We start from the raw sequence: 19,390 nt of genomic DNA on the forward strand, positions 1-19,390 counted from the left end.
TTAGAATTTCTCCCTGATCAAGAATATATATACTTTATATTGTCGGAAATCGATATTTCGATGTGTTACAAACGGAATGACAAACTTATTATACCCCCATCACCATTCTATGGTGGTGGGTATAAAAATATTTCTATAGTAAAAAAATTTTGAATACATTTTTGTAGCAGTGAGTATCAGTGAGCATCAGTAAGAAAAAAAATTGAGAAAATTTGCTATAGAAATAAAATTTGACAATTTTTTCTTATAGAAATAAAATTTTGAAAAAATTATCAATAAAAATACAATTTTAGAAAAATGTTTGTGTAGTAAATAAAATTCTGCAAAATATTCTACAAAAACAAAATGTTGACTAAATTTTCTATAGAAATAAAATTTTGACAAAATTTTCTAAATTTTCTAATAAAAAAAATCTATTACTATAAAATTTTGGCAAAATTTTCTATACAAATCAAATTTTTACCAAATTTTCTAATAAACAAATCTATTACTATAAAATTTTGGCAAAATTGTCTATAGAAATACAATTTTGACCAAATTTTCTAATAAAAAGATCTATTACTATAAAATTTTGGCAAAAATTTCTATAGAAATAAAATTTTACCAAATTTTCAATAGAAAAAAATATTTCTATAGGAATAAAATTTTGAATAAATTTTTTACAGAAATAAAATTTTGACAAAATTTGCTATAGAAATAAACTTTTGACAAAACTTTTTATAGAAATAACATTTTGACAAAATTTTCTATAAAAAAAAACTGTGAAAAATTTTTCTGTCTGCCTTAAAATAAAATTTAGAAAAAATAATTTCGATTGTTCGGAATATTTCAAATAAATTGATATGGGCATTAAAATGGATCGATCGAGCCCATCTGCTAGTCTAACATTCTAGGAAACATAAAAAGATAGCCGTAATTGGAAGTTGATTTTCATTTACAATCATGCTGTACATTAATCGAATGAATAACGCAATAGAAACTAATTTGCGTAAAAACTTGCTTCGTTACAAAAAATGTGAAGTGAAAAATTTGGTTTAGCCGACACCGACTCCAACAAAATCTTCAGACTCCGACTCCAAGACTCGGACTCCGACTCCGTCTCCACAGCCCTGGTTGTTAGAGGCCATATACTTACACCATATACTAAATTTCAGCCGGACGGACATGCTCAGATCGACTCAGATTTTACCACTAGACTTTTGATGTTGGCCAAAATCGACTTTTAATGACACTACATTAGATCTAACTAAAATATCCAAAAGTCCACTTTGAATTGGAAAAGGATTGTGATGCAAGAACAATTGTGATTTTTAAAATTATAATTTTTAAATCATTGCATACCAACCTCCAACCGGATGATTCCTTTCTTTGTAGAAATTATGATTGATATTTACCAAGATCATTTGTAATATTTTATATTCTAGAAAAGTTCAATTCAATACATTCACTTGATATGCCAATAATGACTTTGACCCTCCCCTCCCCTCCTCTTCAACCGATTTACATATGATGATATATGATATATGTCTGAAGACATTAGAAAACAACATATTTCATAAACCTCATGAGTTTAGATTTTCTTTGGTTATGTTTTTGTGGAAATAAAGATTAATGACTAAGAATCTGTCATATTTTAAAATTCTTTATGCTATACATGAGTTGCAAATGAAATCTGAACTGAAGAAAACGAAAAAAAAACAACTTTAGTTGAGGGAATTTTCCATGCCACACAATGCAATGCCATATTTTTTTTTAGGGTAACAAAGACTCATGAATGTGGCAAGTTCATCAACTGTCTAGACAAATCGATGCCATAAATAAGAAATTATACAGAGGCAATACTTGTTCGATGATTTGAAAGAGAAAATTGAAAATATTTGAAAATATTTGAATTTATTTATTTTTTTATATAATGGAAATACAAATAACAAAGCAATAACGAATGTAAACACTTGCCCCCATATACAAAAAAAAAAAATATTCAAGAAAATTTCATGCCTACTTTTGTCATATAAATTCATTCTATAAACTGTCAATAAATAGTTTTACATATGGGCATTGGAGTCAATGAATCAAAACAAAAATATATACAAATTTTGCCAAATCATAATTTTTATAGCCTCCACCATAGGATGGTGCAACACATAGAAATATTGCTCTAAGACCCCATAAAGTATATATATTCTGGGTCGTGGTGAAATTCTGAGCCGACCTAAGCATGTCCGTCCATCCATCCGTTTGTTGAAATCACGCTAACTTCCGAACGAAACAAGCTATCGACTTGAAACTTAGCATAAGTAGTTGTTATTGATGTAGGTCGGATGGTATTGCAAATGGGCCATATTGGACCTATAGCTCCCATATAAAGGGTGGTTAAAATTTCAAGGGCCGATGTTGATTTTGAATAAAACACAAACCATTTAGGAAATTATTGTAATTTTATTTTATTATGATATATTGGTATTATTCAATAATGTATGGAATAAAATATCGGCCAAATGGGCGCCGCGACCTCTGTGGCACACCTTCATCCGATGGTCCAAATTTTCGATGACGCTGAGGCATAATGGAGGTTCTATGCCGTTAATGTGCCGAATTATCTCATCCTTTAGGTCTTGAATTGTTGCTGGCTATCGACGTACACCTTTTCTTTCAAATAACGCCAAACAAAAAAGTCCAACGATGTCAAATCACATGACCTTGGCGGCCAATTGACATCGCTATTAAGTGAGATAACACGGCCATTGAATTTGTTGCGCAGAGCCATTGTTTCGTTAACTGTGTGGCAAGTGGCACCATCTTGCTGAAACCATATATCGTCCACAGCCATATCTTCCAATTCGGGCCATAAAAAGTTCGTCACGATAGCGAACACCTTTCACAGTAACTGCCTGACCGGCCTCATTTTGGAGAAAATACGGCCCGATGATGCCGCCAGCCCATAAACCGCACCAAACAGTCACTCTTTGTGGGTGCATTGGTTTTTGGACAATCAATCTTGGATTCTCATTCGCCCAAATGCGGCAATTCTGTTTATTGAAGAATCCACTGAGGTGAAAATGTGCCCCATCACTGAAGATGATTTTCTTCGAAAATTGATCATCCACTGTTGCCATTTCTTGGAACCATTCTGCCTATTCACGACGTCCATGGCTCCAATTGAGTAAGTCTGAAATAGAGAAATGTCAAATAAAATTCGGAAAAAAAACGTGGCATTTAGGTGTGGTTCACATACACCATCGGCCCTTACAATTTAACCACCCTTTAAAACGACGCTCAGATTTGGCTTGCGGAGTCTCTAAGAGAAGCAAATTTCATCCGTTCCGGCTGAAATTCGGAACTTGGTGTTAGTATATGGTCTCTAACAACTGTGCCAAAATTGGTCCACATCGGTCCATAATTATATATAGCCCCCATATAAACCGATCCCCCGATTTGGTTGGCGGAGCCTCTAAGAGATGCAATTTTCATAGGACCCGGCAGAAATTTGGTACATAATGTTAGTACCAATTTTTGCATGTTTTTTAGAGATCATATAAAAAACATGCAAAAATTGGTCCACATCGGTCCATAATTATATATAGCCCCCATATTAATCGATCCCCAGATTTGGCTTGCGGAGCCTCTAAGAGAAGCAAATTTCAACCGATACGGCTGAAATTTGTTACATGGTGTTAGTATATTATCTCTAACAACCATGGAAAAATTGGTCCACATCGGTCCATAATTATATATAGCCCCCATATAAACGGATCCCCCGATTTGGCTTGCGGAGCCTCTAAGAGAAGCAAATTTCATACGATCCGGCTGAATTTTGGTACATGGTGTTAGAATATGGTCCCTAACAACCACGCCAAAATTGTTCCACATCGGTCTATAATTATATATAGCCCCCATATAAACCGATTCCCAGATTTGATCTCCGGAGCCTCATGGATGAGCATAAGTCATCCAAGTCGGTTGAAATTTGGTACGTGGTGTTAGTATATGGTCTCTAACAACCATGCAGGAATTGGTCAATATCGATCCATAATTATATGTAGCCCCAATGTAAACCCATCCCAAGGTTTGATCTCCGGAGCTCTTGGAGGAGCAAAACCCATCCAATCCGTTTGAAATTTGGTACGTGGTCCATATCGGTCTATAGTATATATAGCCGCTCCCCAAAAAAATCTACCAAAATTTTATTTCTATAGAAAATGTTGTCAAAAGTTTATTACTATAGAAAATTTTGTCAAAATTTTATTTTTATACAAAATTTTGTCAAGATTTTATTTCTATAGAAAATTTTATCAAAATTTTATTACTATACAAAATTTTGTCAAGATTTGATTTCTATAGAAAATTTTGTCAAAATTTTATTTCTATAGAAAAATTTGTCAAAATTTTATTGCTGTAGAAAATTTTGTCAACATTGTATTTCTATAAAAATATGAAATTTTGCACAGGGAGTAGAATTAGCATTGTAGCTATGCGTGCCAAATTTGGTTGAAATCGGTTCAGTTTTAAATATAGATGTCATATATAGCTTTCGCCCGATTTACACTCATATGACCACAGAGGCCAATTTTTAACTCCGATTTAGTTGAAATTTTGCACAGGGAGTAGAATTAGAATTCTAGCTATGCGTGCCAAATTTGGTTGAAATCGGTTCAGATTTAGATATAGCTCCCATATATATGTTTTTCTGATTTCGACAAAAATGGTCAAAATACCAACATTTTCCTTGTTAAATTGCAACAGCTTAGTCGAAAAATTGTAAAAAAATAAAAAAATAAAAATAAATAAAATAAAATAAAAAAACTTTTGCGAAGTTTCCTTAAAATTGCTTCAGATTTAAATGTTTCTCATATTTTTATACCCACCACCATAGAATGGTGATGGGGTTTTAATAAGTTTGTCATTCCGTTTGTAACACATCGAAATATCGATTTCCGACTATATAAAGTATATATATTCTTGATCAGGGAGAAATTCTAAGACGATATAACGCTGTCCGTCTGTCCGTCTGTCTGTCTGTCTGTCTGTTGTAATCACGCTACAGTCTTCAATAATGAAGCAATCGTGCTGAAATTTTGCACAAACTCGTCCTTTGTCTGCAGGCAGGTCAAGTTCGAAGATGGGCTATATCGGTCCAGGTTTTTATATAGTCCCCATCATAAGCGTAGGAAGGCCTCTGGGGAGGGGGCTTAGACCCCCCCAGAAAAATTTTAGCCCCCCCCAGAATTTTAAAACCTATTTACGATTTTCCATTTTTATAAAAAATAAACAAGCCCAGCCAAAAAAGCGTCGCCAAAAAAGTAATGAAAATGATCTTCTTGGATCCGGAAGTGGTGCAAAATTGGCGAAGAAGCGTTGAATTTAACATGGGCTTGTCATAGGACGGAAGTCCTCCATTTGAACAACCGTTGCACTGAATTTGCATCACTTCTTTAGGTGTGATCCGAATTCAATGTTTTGAATGTAAATTAAAAAATTCTGTTATATTTTGTCAAATAAATAATTTTTATAATTTTTAATGGATTCTAATGCTTGTCGGAAACGTTTGACCTCAAATATTTTCAAAAATTCACAAGTTTTTCAGAATGGATTTAGAATGTTTTTCGACAAAAAATTATTTGTACCATTTTATGAATTCTTACTTCGTTTTTAAGTTATTTGAAACAAAAAAATTAAAATTTCCCATTAAAAGTATGAAAAACCCAAGTTAAAAAAATTGAATTTAAAGAACTTCCTGAGTAGTTAAAATAAAGAACATCATTGGGAGTACATCTTCTGAAAGTGCTTTTAAAGTTGTGTCTTTGGAAGAACTTCCAAATTTTTTATGAAATAAAACATTAATTGAAATATAAATAAATGAAATATACATTTTTAGCTAGGGGGGCTATAGCCCCCCCTAGCAAAATTGTCTAGCTACGCTAATGGTCCCCATATAAACCGACCTCCCGATTTGGGGTCTTGGGCTTATAGAAATCGTAGTTTTTATCCAATTTGCCTGAAATTTGAAATCTAGAGATATTTTATGACCATAAAGATGTGTGCCAAAAATGGTGAGTATCGGTCCATGTTTTGGTATAGCCCCCATATAGACCGATCTCCCGATTTTACTTCTTGGGCTTATAGAAACCGCAGTTTTTATTCAATTTACTTGAAATTGGAAATCTAGAGGTATTGTAGGACCACAAATACGTGTGCCAAAAATTGTGAGTATCGGTCCATGTTTTGGTATGGTCCCCATATCAAACGATCTCCCGATTTGGGGTCTTGGGCTTATAGAAATCGTAGTTTTTATCCAATTTGCCTGAAATTTGAAATCTAGAGGTATTTTATGACTATAAAAAGGTGTGCCAAAAATTGTGAGTATCGGTCGATGTTTTGGTATAGCCCCGATTTAACTCCTTGGGTTTCTAGAAACCGTAGTTTTTATCTGATTTGCCTGAATTTGTAAATATTCTGATATTTTAGGCTCACAAAAACGTGTATCGGATTAAGTTTTTATCGGTCCATTTGATAATGCCTCCATATAGATCGACTTCACTTCTTGACGGTGTAGAAGGCGCACTGATCATGAAAATTGCTTGAAACTCAATGTAAAATTTTCAGATTTTACTTCCACAGATTTAAGATTTCAAATTAAGACGTTATTTTATAATTTTCTTGCACACTTACAAGAGATGTGAATGATTCCTCTAAAACTCAAACAAAAATGGTTCTTATAAATCCAGAATCTGATATCGTCCTCATAGGTGAAATCTTTAAATTTATCTTCGGGAAGTGTCCTCAAGTCCTCAAGCCCTCCTGAAATTTCAAAGGAAACCCTAATATTTGGTTCATGGTGGTGGGTATTTAAGATTCGGCCCGGCCGAACTTAGTGCTGTATATACTTGTTTTTTTACTAACATTGTGTTCTACCCTAGTGTATTAGCCGACTTCAATTTTGAGTCTATAGATTTTGTAGAAGTCTTTAAAATTTTGTCCAGATCGAGTGATATTTAAATGTATGTATTTGGGACAAACCTTTATATATAGCCCCAAACACATTTGACGGATGTGATATGGTATCGAAAATTTAGATCTACAAATTGGTGCAGGGTATACTATAGTCAGCCCCGCCCGACTTTAGACTTTCCTTACTTGTTACAAATTTAAAAATTTTCAAAAAAAAAAATTGATCCATACTACCCTACTCTTCTAAAACTTTCAATATTTTAGACCACTTAGAGCCAAAGTCTATTGAAACTCGTTGGAAAAAGTGAAAAAAACGAAAAACAATTTCCTTCTAATTCGCTCCTTAAGTAATTGAGTACGGAAATGGCCAAGGGCCATTGACAAGAAAACTTTTTCCATTACCATTCAGGTGTAGTGTAGCCTACAATTCTTCGATGTGCCAATGAAACGATAACGACAAATAGTTAAGACCAAACTGTTGTTATTAAAAATAATTTTGTATAAACAATATGCCTTGCGGTAGTCATTTTGAGAAAACAATTTCATGGTCAATTCAGAAATTGATAAAGGTAAAAGCCATTATCCATTTGAACTGTATACAGACAAATTAACACACAGCCAGTATTGAGATGTCCTTATTTTGGTTTTCTAAAAATGACAATTTTTCCATCATCCCCAGTCATCATCCCCCCCCCCCCCCCCCCATTCTCAGCTGTGTTGAAGTGTTGAAGTGGAAAAATAACAATTATTTTTGTGGGGACGAGGGGAATGGGCAAAGTAAATGAAGTTCCAGAAACTTTTACCAAAGCACTTTAGAAAAATGATACGGAAGAACTTTGTCGGTCAATTGAAAAGGTATTTAAAGGCATTTCTAAGACAAAAGGGAGTGGAGTGGAGTGTGGAGAATTTACTTCAGCATATTTAAATATAATACAAAATTCCATTGTTTGTTCTTTTGATGTGGAACCAAGTCAAACTCTTTGATGTTTCCTACTGTGCAAGGATAGTATCATAATGAAATAACCAGGGCAAATACTAGAATAATAGAAAAATAGAAAAATGAAATATCGATCGATGATTCGATTCATATTATTCACAATTGACAGTTGACGAAACACGGATTCACTGATTCATGGTTAGTTTAGGTTGTAGAGGATGACAGCAATTCTTGAATTGATGCCTACTTAGACTCTATATGTTCATTATGTTTCCTCGTGTTACTTTTCTCAGCTTCTTCTTCCGAAGTGGCCTCCTTTAAAATTGCACAAGAACCTCCATTTTTCAGTCGTCCTTAAAGTCGCTTTAAACATCCAACCAAAGGCCCTGAAGAAGGCGAGTATGGTCCTTAAGCTACACTATCGCAGATTGGCGATAGCCTATAGGAAAAAGTAGTCCAGTATCTTGTTTCTTCTAAACGATAATACTGGACACTGGCACAGGAAGTGGTACGAGTCTTCCCTAACTTACGGATTCAGACACTATCTGCAAATGTCATTATCTTTAAAGTCTCTTCTAACCATATATTTCCCAAGTGTGTTATGTCCAGTTGTAATGCCTATCAAAGGCCTTAATTCCTGTCTATTTATCGCCATCAGAATTTCGCAATTCCTACGTTTCTTTTCATAAACTTGATACGGGATTACGAAGAGATCCAATGTCCTCGACACTATATTTAACATGAACCTTTTAATGATATGAAGACAGCGGAGGAAAAAAATCAACAAGCATATTATTCGTTCCACGAGCGAAGTGCTTCATCATTACTCATTTTTTCAGCGGCCAGGTACCCAACACAGAGTTACATTATGCTGTTCATTGAGAATTCCCTGAGCTATCTATGAACTTCATAACTGCTTGACTGTCAATGAAGAACCTAATATCGTTTCTGTATAACGGTCTTGTCAAACGGCGACTCAGCTGCTTTTGTGATTGCAGTAATTGTACTGATACAAACCGGATACCAAAGAACAGTAGAGGGACACTCTCATTATCTCTAACGGGTGATGGACAGCCTTTTTTGGTATTGATTAGACATAATCAACATCGCCTACCTGTCTGTGTTATTTAGTGAGATTCGAACATTAATCCAATTGTACTTACGGAAGACCGCAACCACTCATATCTATGGGCTGTTCCCCGAAGGCCGCAATTATCTGAGTCACAAGACATTATCCACATCAACTTCCTGGAGAAGGGCGGGGGCGCAGGGCTAAGGTGTACTTGGTGTTATTTAAGTGAGGTACAAGATGTTCCTGTGCGACTTCACTAAAATCAACGAAGCATAGATCTACAGGTAGTCACCTAAAACAGACAGTCGAAAAAGTAGATTACAAAATTTTCTATAGACGTAAAATTTTGAGAAAATTTTCTGTGGAAATAAAATTTTGACAAAATTTTCTGTAGAAATAAAATTTTAGCAACATTTTAGTAAAATTTTCTATAGAAAGAAAGTTTTGACAAAATTTTCTATAGAAATAAAATTATAACAAAATTTTCTATAGAAGTAAAATTTTCTATGGAAATAGGAAAATAGCCAAAATTTTTCTAGAAATAGAAATTTTCTTAAGAAGCGAAATTTTGAAAACAATTTCCATAGAAGCCGACAAAATTTCTAAGATAAATAAAATTTTGACAAAATATTGTATGGAAATAAAATGTTGAAAAAATTGTCAAAATTTTCCATGGAAATAAAATTTTGACAAAATTGTCAAAATTTTTCTATCGAAATAAAATTTTGAAAATATTTTCTATAAAAGCAAAATTTTGACAAAATTTTTCTATAGAAATAAAATTTCGACAAAATTTTCTACAGAAATAAAATTTTGACCAAATTTTCTATAGAAATAAAATATTGACTAAATTTTTTTTATATAAATAACATTTTGCCAAATTTTCTCTTCAGATAAAATTTTGACAAAATGTGCTATAGAAATAAAATTTTTAACAAAATCTATATATATAAAATTCAATCTATGTTTGTTTATTTGTTTGTTTGTTTGTTTGTTTGTTTGTTTGTTTGATTGTTTGTTTGTATGTACCGAGTTGGCTCCGAAACGGCTGATCCGATTTACTTGAAACTTTCAGAGATCGTAGGGGGCGTTCATGTGGTGAAAATAGGGTACCTCATTTTTTGACACCTGGTCGCGGAGGGGGACCTCCCCTTTGGCGGACTTTTTGAAAATTGGACCAAAGTTGACAGATTTGCTTGAAATTTTCATTGAAGGTTGGGGTTTGCATCTAAACAAAGATCCGCTACTTTATATTTCGATATTTGGTGGCGGAGGGGGACCTCCCCTTTGTTCGACTTTTTTTAAAGTACTGTGAAAAAACTAAAATTCTCTAAATTATCTGAAATTTACAGAGAACATGCGGTGAGGTTATAGAATTAATATGGGGTATCTGATGATTTCATATGTGGACGGGGGAGGTCCCCCCCTTGCCACACTTTTTGAAACTTGGAACAAAATTATGCGATTTGCTTGAAATTTCCATAGAATGTTGGGGTTGGCATCTAGACAAAAATATGCTACATTATTTTTCGATATTTGGTCGGGGAGGGGCGCCACCCCTTTGCCCGACTTTTTTTTAAAGTACAGTGAAAACAAAACTAAACTCCTCCGACTGAAATTTTACGGAACAAATGGGTGAGGTTATGAAATTTATATCAGGTTCCTGATTTTTTAATAAAAATAAAATGGCATAGGGAGACATCCGCTTCTCTTAAGTACATACAGAGAAACAATTAAACTTTACCGAGTTACTTGAAATTTACAGAGGACTGGGGAGAGGTTACGATATTAATAGTTGATACCTGATTTTGTGATATTTGAATGGAAGAGAGGTCGCCCCTTTAGGCTTATAATTTGCTTTACATTTTCTGGGACGTTTACAAAAGATACGCTACATCACTTTTCGATATTTGGTCGGGGAGGAGGTCCTCCTCTAAAGCTACAAAAAAAAAACAAAAATTCTTAAGTTTTCTTGAAATTAACAAAAGCAGTGGGGGAAGGTTATGAACGAAGAGGCAATCTTCCTTGCCCCACACTTGAAGGAAAGTTTCAAGAATTTTCAGGGAAAGTTAGGGATGCTATTCACTACGGTGTTTGTCGATATTGTATCGGGAAAAGTGACGTCCCTTTAAAACAATAGAGCAAAATTTAAACATCTCCGATCTACTTGAAATTTACAGGGAACGTGGCCTCTCACCCCAGGTGATCAAATGTATACATGATTGATGATTAGTAGGTATATGATTTTTCGATATCTGGTTGGGGAAGGGGAAAATTGAAATAAACTTTGTCGATTTACTTCGATAGAATTTATAGGGACCATTGAATAGTTTGTGAAATTAATATAGGGTACGTGATAGTTCGATATCACGTCGGAGTAGAGCGAAGGTGGGGAGAGGGTTCCCTTTTGTCCGTTTTTTTTCTTAAATTGAAAGTAGAGGGTTTTCTGTAAATGGGAACTCGATACATAATTTTATGACATATTTTATGCACAGGCTTCTGCCTGACTTCTTTTTAGTAAATAACTTAAAATTACATGAAATTGGCAGCCAACGTAGAGGGTGCATCATTTTCCAACATTTTAGCAAATATTAATGTGGTAAAATTTTTTACTACTTTTGCTTTTTCCGATTTATTGGATGGGAAACAGTAATTCTTTATATGTTATTATAATGTAGTGCTCAATTTTTAGATATGTTGAGAAGAAGGATACCTTTCCTTGACAAACCACACTTAAAATTCACAAGAAATATAGAAGATTGTCCAACTACTTGAATACAGAACATTATTTAAAAAATTTGGAGGAAAGGGTACACCCTCTCCCCGACATTTTTTAAGACGAATTGTTTTACATATGCATATCCATCGTATTTGTACCTATAAACGAAAAAGCACGTAGTCGGATTTGTTTGAAAGAATACAAATCTTTTCGAATTTGTTTTCAGCACGAAGGATATGGTTGACTAACTTAACGCAAAATATTCCTACAAATACGCTTTGGAAGGCGCAGCGAAGCGGGCCGGGTTACGCTAGTTTTCTATAAAAATAAAATCTTGACAATATTTTCTATAAAAATAAAATTTTGACAAAATTTTCTATAGAAATAAAATTTTGACAAAAGTTTTTATAAAAATAAAATTTTGACAAACTTTTCTATAGAAATACACTTTTAACAACATTTTCTATAAAACTAAAATTTTGACAATAATTTTTAGAGAAATAATATTTTGACAAAAATTTGTAACGAAATAACATTTTGACAACATTTTCTACAGAAATAAAATTTTGAGAACATTTTCTATAGAAATAAAATGTTTACAAAATTTTCGATAAAAATAAGAAATTGACAAAATTTTCCTAGAAATAGAAATTTGACAAAATCTTCTGTAGAAGTAAAATTTTGAAAAATTTTCTATAGAAATAAAATTTCAGTCGAAACAGTAAATTACCTCCCAAGACTCTCTCAACAGCTCTAGAAATTAAATTTTGACAAAATCTTTTATAGAAATAAAATGTTGACAACATTTTCTATAAAAATAAATAATTTACAAAATTTTCTTAGAAATAAAAAGTTGACAAAATTTTCTATAGAAATAAAATTTTAGCAACGTTTTAGTAAAAATTTCTATAGAAAGAAAGTTTTGACAAATTTTCTATGGAAACAAAATTCTAACCAAATATTCTATAAAAATCAAAAACTTTAAACTTACTTTTTCTACAGAAATAAAATCTTGACAAAAGTTTCCATAAAAATAAAATAATTGAAAAAATGTTCCTAGAAACGGAAATTTGACAAAATTTTCTATAGAAATAAAATATTGACAAAAAATTTTTAAAGAAAAAAGACTTTTAAATTTTTCTACAGAAATAAAATTTTCACAAAATTTTCTATAAAAATAAAATTTTTACCAAATTTTCTATGGAAATAGAAACGTTGCCAAAATTTTCCTAGAAATAGAAATTTTCTTAAGAAGTAAAATTTTGAAAACAATTTCCATAGAAGCCGACAAATTTCAAAAGATAAATAACATTTTGACAAAATATTTTATGGAAATAAAGTGCTGAAAAAATTGTCAATATTTTATTTTCATAGAAAATTGTCAAAATTTTTCTATGGAAATAAAATTTTGAAAACATTTTCTATAAAAGTAAAATTTTGACAAAATTTTTCTATAGTAATAAAATTTCGAAAAAATTTTCCTTAGAAATAAAATTTCGAAAAAATTTTCCTTAGAAATAAAATTTTGACCAAATTTTCTATAGAAATAAAATATTGACAAAATTTTTTTTTATATAAATAACATTTTGCCAAATTTTCTCTTGAGATAAAATTTTGACAAAATGTGCTATAGAAATAAAATTTTTAACAAAATTTTCTATAAAAATAAAATCTTGACAATATTTTCTATAAAAATAAAATTTTGACAAAATTTTCTATAGAAATAAAATTTGGACAAACATTTTTATAAAAATAAAATTTTGACAAACTTTTCTACAGAAATACAATTTTACCAACATTTTCTATAAAACTAAAATTTTGACAAATTTTTTATAGAAATAAAATTTTGACAATAATAGAAATAATATATTGACAAAAAATTTCTATAGAAATAAAATTTTGACAAAAATTTCTATAGAAATAAAATTTTGACAAAAATTCCTAAAGAAATAACATTTTGACAACATTTTCTACAGAAATAAAATTTTGAAAAAATTTTCTACAGAAGTAAAATTTTGACAAAAGTTTCGATAGAAATAAAATGTTTACAAAATTCTCGATAAAAATGAAAAATTGACAAAATTTTCCTAGAAATAGAAATATGACAAAATTTTCTGTAGAAGTAAAATTTTGAAAAATTTTCTATAGCAATAAAATTTCAGTCGAAACAGTAAATTACTTCTCAAGACTCTCTCAATAGCCGACAAAATTTGCTCTAGAAATGAAATTTTGACAAAATCTTCTATAGAAATAAAGTTTTGACAACATTTTCTATAAAAATAAATAATTTACAAAATTTTCTTAGAAATAAATTGTTGACAACATTTTCTAAAAATATAGCATTTTGACAATATTTTCTTAGAAATAAAATTTTAACAAAATTTTCTATGGAAATAGAATTTTGTCAACATTTGCTATAAAAATAAAGCTTTGACAAAATTTTCTACAACACTAAAATGTTGACAAAATTTCTATAAAAATACAATTTTGAAAAAGTTCTATAGAAATAAATATGTTGACAAAATTTTCTATAGAAATAAAATTCTGAACAAATTTTATATATAAAAAAACTTTGAAAAAATTTTCCATAGAAATAAAATTTTGAAAAAATTTTCTATAGAAGTGACATGCCAGCTCGAACCCACGACTTTGTGGTGACCGAACACCAAATAGTTTTTCAGCCGTTGATTATCCGACCTCAGTAATGCTGGTGACATTTCTGAGTGTTTCAAAGCTTCTCTTAGTGGTTTCACTGCAATGTGGAACGCCGTTTGGACTCGGCTATAAGAGGTCGCTTGTCATTGAGCTTAACATGGAATCGGGCAGCACTCAGTGATAAGAGAGAAGTTCACCACTGTGGTATCATAATGAAAATAAAATAAATAAAATAAAAAAAGAAATAAAATTTTGACAAAATTTTCTATAGAAATAAAATTTTGACAAAATTTTCTATAGAAATAAAATGTTGACAAAATTTTCTATAGAAATAAAATTTTGACATAATTTGCTATAGAAATAAAATTTCGACATAATTTTCTATTGAAATAAAATTTTAACAAAATTTTCCACAGAAATAAAATTTTAGCAAAATTTTCCATAGAAATAAACTTGGGACAAAATTTTCTAAAAAATAAAATTTTGACAAAACTTTGAAGCTAAGTGTCTCTATAGAAAGTTATGTGTGCACAGTTTCTGCACTTTATATTTCTCTCCTTGTTATACTAATATAAAAATATTTTTCAATTTTTCTACAATTCCATTGCTGATATTTAAATGTCAAAACCCCAACATTCACATTAAAATACCTCCTCCAATAACACCAACTCTACTATTAAATACACCTCTCATCCTCACTTCATAAAAACTTCAACCATAACCTACTACATTCTCTATTTCAACTACAACTATTCGCTCACCTCAACATATTTCTATTTAATTTGCTTTCATTTCAAATGGACTATGGATGAAGAGAACTTCAACGTAAACACTCGTGGGATGCTTTGGATTTTTTCTCATAAATTAAAATTTTTTCTCGTTTTACCACTATGACTATCTATCTCTACTTGTGTTGAAGAAAAATTGTTGGCATTTTAGCTTTAATTTGTTTACCGGAGCAATGTTGTTGTTAGACATTTGCTGATATTAATAATACAAATATGCTACAGCCACCGTTAGTATTGGTGTGGTTGTTGTTATTGTGGCTGTGGAATGGGTTTCATTTTGCCTTGTTTCACAATGGTGTTATTTGTTTGCTTTAGAAGAGTAACCAAGTCATTGCATGTAATAGATGTGATATGTGGCTGCCTTACCTCACACACTCTCTCTCTCTCTCTCTCTCTCTCTTTGCTCCCTGTGTTTTTCTTTTTACGTGAGATTACATACCAAGATATATCCTAAATATTCTCTATGCGTGCGTGTTAGTGTAAATACCGGAAAAAAGTCTGAGTAACCAACAATGCTACTAAATTTCAAAGTGTTGAAATAAGACGATTGTAGTTGAAATATTTTTGGCTTTTCTTCACCCCATAATCAGAGGCGTATTAAGTGATATTAATATTTGAGAGGCGATTTTAAGAGACGACGATTCATTCGCTGATCAGGAATAATGGAATTATGGTAAAAATTTTTAAAAGATTTTTTTGTAAGCTGAAAATTTTTCAAGTGTCGAAGGGCCAAATTTTTAAAAATTGAACAAAAAATCGACTTTCCAAATTCAGAAAATAGTCGAAAAGCCAAAAGCCAAATTTTTGAAAAAAAAAAAATAGAAAATTAAAAAATTCACACTACAACATCAGTGTTCCCAATGTAAAGTAATAATTTTAAATTTCGATCATCATGAGTGCTAAGTAATCATTTACGCATTTCGCAATCTTGAAAATTTCACCCATATTCCTTAAGAAATTTCTAGAAATAAATATGTGCAAAAATTTCTATAGAAATTTTCTATAGAAAAACAAAATTTTCTGTAAAAAAAATTTTGGCAATACAATTTTGACATAATTGTATGGAAATAACATTTTGACAAAATTTTCTATAGAAATAATTTATATTTCTATAGAAAATAAAAATTTTGACAATAAAATTTTGACAAAATTTTATAGAAATAAAATTTTGTAAAAATTCTGACGGTGAAATTTTGACAAAATTTTCTATAGAAATAACAATTTAGCAAAATTTACTTTAGAAATAAAATTTGGGCAAAATTTTTCATAGAAATAAAATTTTGACAAAATTTTCTATAGAAATAAAATTTGAGAAAATTTTCTATAGAAATAAAATTTGGGCAAAATTTTCCAAAATTTTATATAGAAAACAAATTTTGACAAAATTTTCTATAGAAATAATTTCTATTTCTATAGAAATAAAAATTTTGACAAAATTTTTAAAAAAGTTTTCCATAGAAATGAAATATTGACAAAATTTTCTATAGAAATAAAATTTTGTAAAAATTTTATTGAAATAAAATTTTGTAAATATTTTGACAATAAAATTTTGACAAAATTTTCTATAAAAATAAAATTTTGACAAAATTTTCTATAAAAATTTTGACAATACAATTTTGACATAATTGTATAGAAATAAAATTTTGACAAAATTTACTATAGAAATAAAATTTTGGCAAAATTTTCCATAAAAATAAAATTTTGGCAAAATGTTCTATAGAAAACAAATTTTGACAAAATTTTCTATAGAAAACAAATGTTGACAAAATTTTCTTAGAAATAATTTCTATTTCTATAGAAAATAAAAATTTTGTCAAAATTTAATAGAAATAAAATTTTTTATAGAAATAACATTTTGGCAAAATTTTCTATAGAAATAAAATTTGGGCAAAATTTTCCATAGAAATAAAATTTTGACAAAATTTTCCATAGAAATAAAATTTTGACAAAATTTTCAATAGAAATAAAATTTTAACAAAATTTTCTATAGTAATAAAATGTTTGGCAATAAAATTTTGACAAAATTGTATGGAAATAAAATTTTGACAATAAAATTTTGACAACATTTTCTATAGAAATAATATTTTGGCAAAATTTTCCATAAAAATAAAATTTTGACAAAATTTTCTATAGAAAACAAATTTTGACAAAATTTTCTATAAAAATAATTTCTTTTTCTATAGAAAATAAAAATTTTGACAATAAAATTTTTACAAAAATTTATAGAAATAAAATTTTATAAAAATCGGAAGGTTCAAGTGTGTTTTACTTTTGGGTTTAGTGAACTGCCTGAATTAGTTCTGATAATTGGTTGATAGTTTTGCTGCAAGTAGAGGATGCCGATGTGGAATGTGGTAATTCCGAAACGTACGTCCATCCAACCATCTTGCAGTTTATAGGGCTTTGCCCAAATAAATTTGACAAACATTATTTTCCTCTGTTGGTTAAGCTACACTTGTAGTTTAGTCAATGCATGGTTTTAAGCTGAAAACAAAAAAAAAAAACAAAAACAATGATTAAAAGCAAAAAACCAACAATAACAAAACAAAACGAATGAAAAAAAATTGTAAAAATTTTGACAGTAAAAAATTGACAAAATTATCTATAGAAATAAAATTTTCGCAAAATTTTCTATAGAAATAAAATTTTGCCAAAATTTTCCATAGAAATAAAGTTTTTACAAAATTTTGTATAGAAATAAAATTTTGACAAAATTTTCAATGGAAATAAAATTTAAATAAAAAATTGACAAAATTTTCTATATAAATACAAGTTTGACAAAATTTTGAAAATTTTCCTTGAAATAGAAATTTGACATAATTTTCTTTAGAAGTAAAATTTTGACAACATTTTCTTTAGAAGTAAAATTAAAATTGCTAAGAAATAAAATTTTGACAAAATTTTCTACAGAAATAAAATTTTGTCGAAAGATTCAATGGAAATAAAATTTTAAAAATTAAATTTTGACAATATTTTCTACAGAAATGCAATTTTGACGAAATTTTTTATAGAAATAAAATTTTTGAGAATAAAATTATTAAAAAATTTTGTATAGAAATAAAATTTTGACAAAATTTTGTATGGAAATAAAATTTTGACAAAATTTTCTATAGAAATGAAATATTTTGGCAAAATTTTCTATAGAAATAAAATTTTGTCGATATTTTCAATGGAAATAAAATTTAAAAGAAAAATAAAAAAAATTTTCTATATAAATACAAGTTTGACAAAATTTTGAAAAATTTTCCTAGAAATAGAAATTTTCTTTAGAAAATTTTGACAAAATTTTCTTTAGAAGTAAAATTTTGACAAAATTTTCTATAGAAATAAAAATTTTGAAAAAATTTTATAGAAATAAAATTTTAACAAAATTTTCTATAGAAATAAAATTTTGACAAAATTTTGTATAGAAATAAAATTTTGACAAAATTGCTATAGAAATAAAAATTTGATATAACTTTCTATAGAAATAAAATTTGGTCAATATTTTCAATGCAATTAAAATTAAAAAAAAAAATTGATAAAAATTTCTATATAAATACAAGTTTGACAAAAATTTGACAAATTTTCCTAGAAATAGAAATTTGACATAATATTGACAACATTTTCTTTAGAAGTAAAATTTTGACAACATTTTCTATAGAAATTCTATAGAAATTTTGACAACATTTTTTAAAAGGTCAAGCATACAACAACTACAAAATTTTATAGAAATAAAATTTTAGCACAATCTTCCATAGAAATAAAATTTTGACAAAATTTTCTATAGAAATAAAATTTTGTCCATTTTTTCAGTGGAAATAAAATTAAAAAAAAATTGACTAAATTTTCTATATAAATACAAGTTCGACAAAATTTTGAAAAATTTTCCTAAAAATAGAAATTTTACATAATTTTCTTTAGAAGTAAACTTTTGACAAAATTTTCTTTAGAAGTAAAATTTTGACAAAATTTTCTTTAGAAGTAAAATTTTGACAAAATTTTCTATAGAAATAAAATTTTTGAGAATAAAATTATTACAAAATTTTGTATAGAAATAAAATTTTGACAAAATTTTCTATAGAAATAAAATTTTGACGAAATTTTCTATAGAAATAAAATTTTGGCAAAATTTTCTATAGAAATAAAATTTTGACAAACTTTTCTATAGAAATAAAGTTTTTACAAAATTTTGTATAGAAATAAAATGTTGACAAAATTTTCAATGGAAATAAAATTTAAATAAAAAATTGACAAAATTTTCTATATAAATACAAGTTTGACAAAATTTT

This window comes from Haematobia irritans, chromosome 5 (assembly GCF_050003625.1).
Source record: "Haematobia irritans isolate KBUSLIRL chromosome 5, ASM5000362v1, whole genome shotgun sequence".
In the NCBI taxonomy this organism is placed as follows: Eukaryota; Metazoa; Arthropoda; class Insecta; order Diptera; family Muscidae; genus Haematobia; species Haematobia irritans.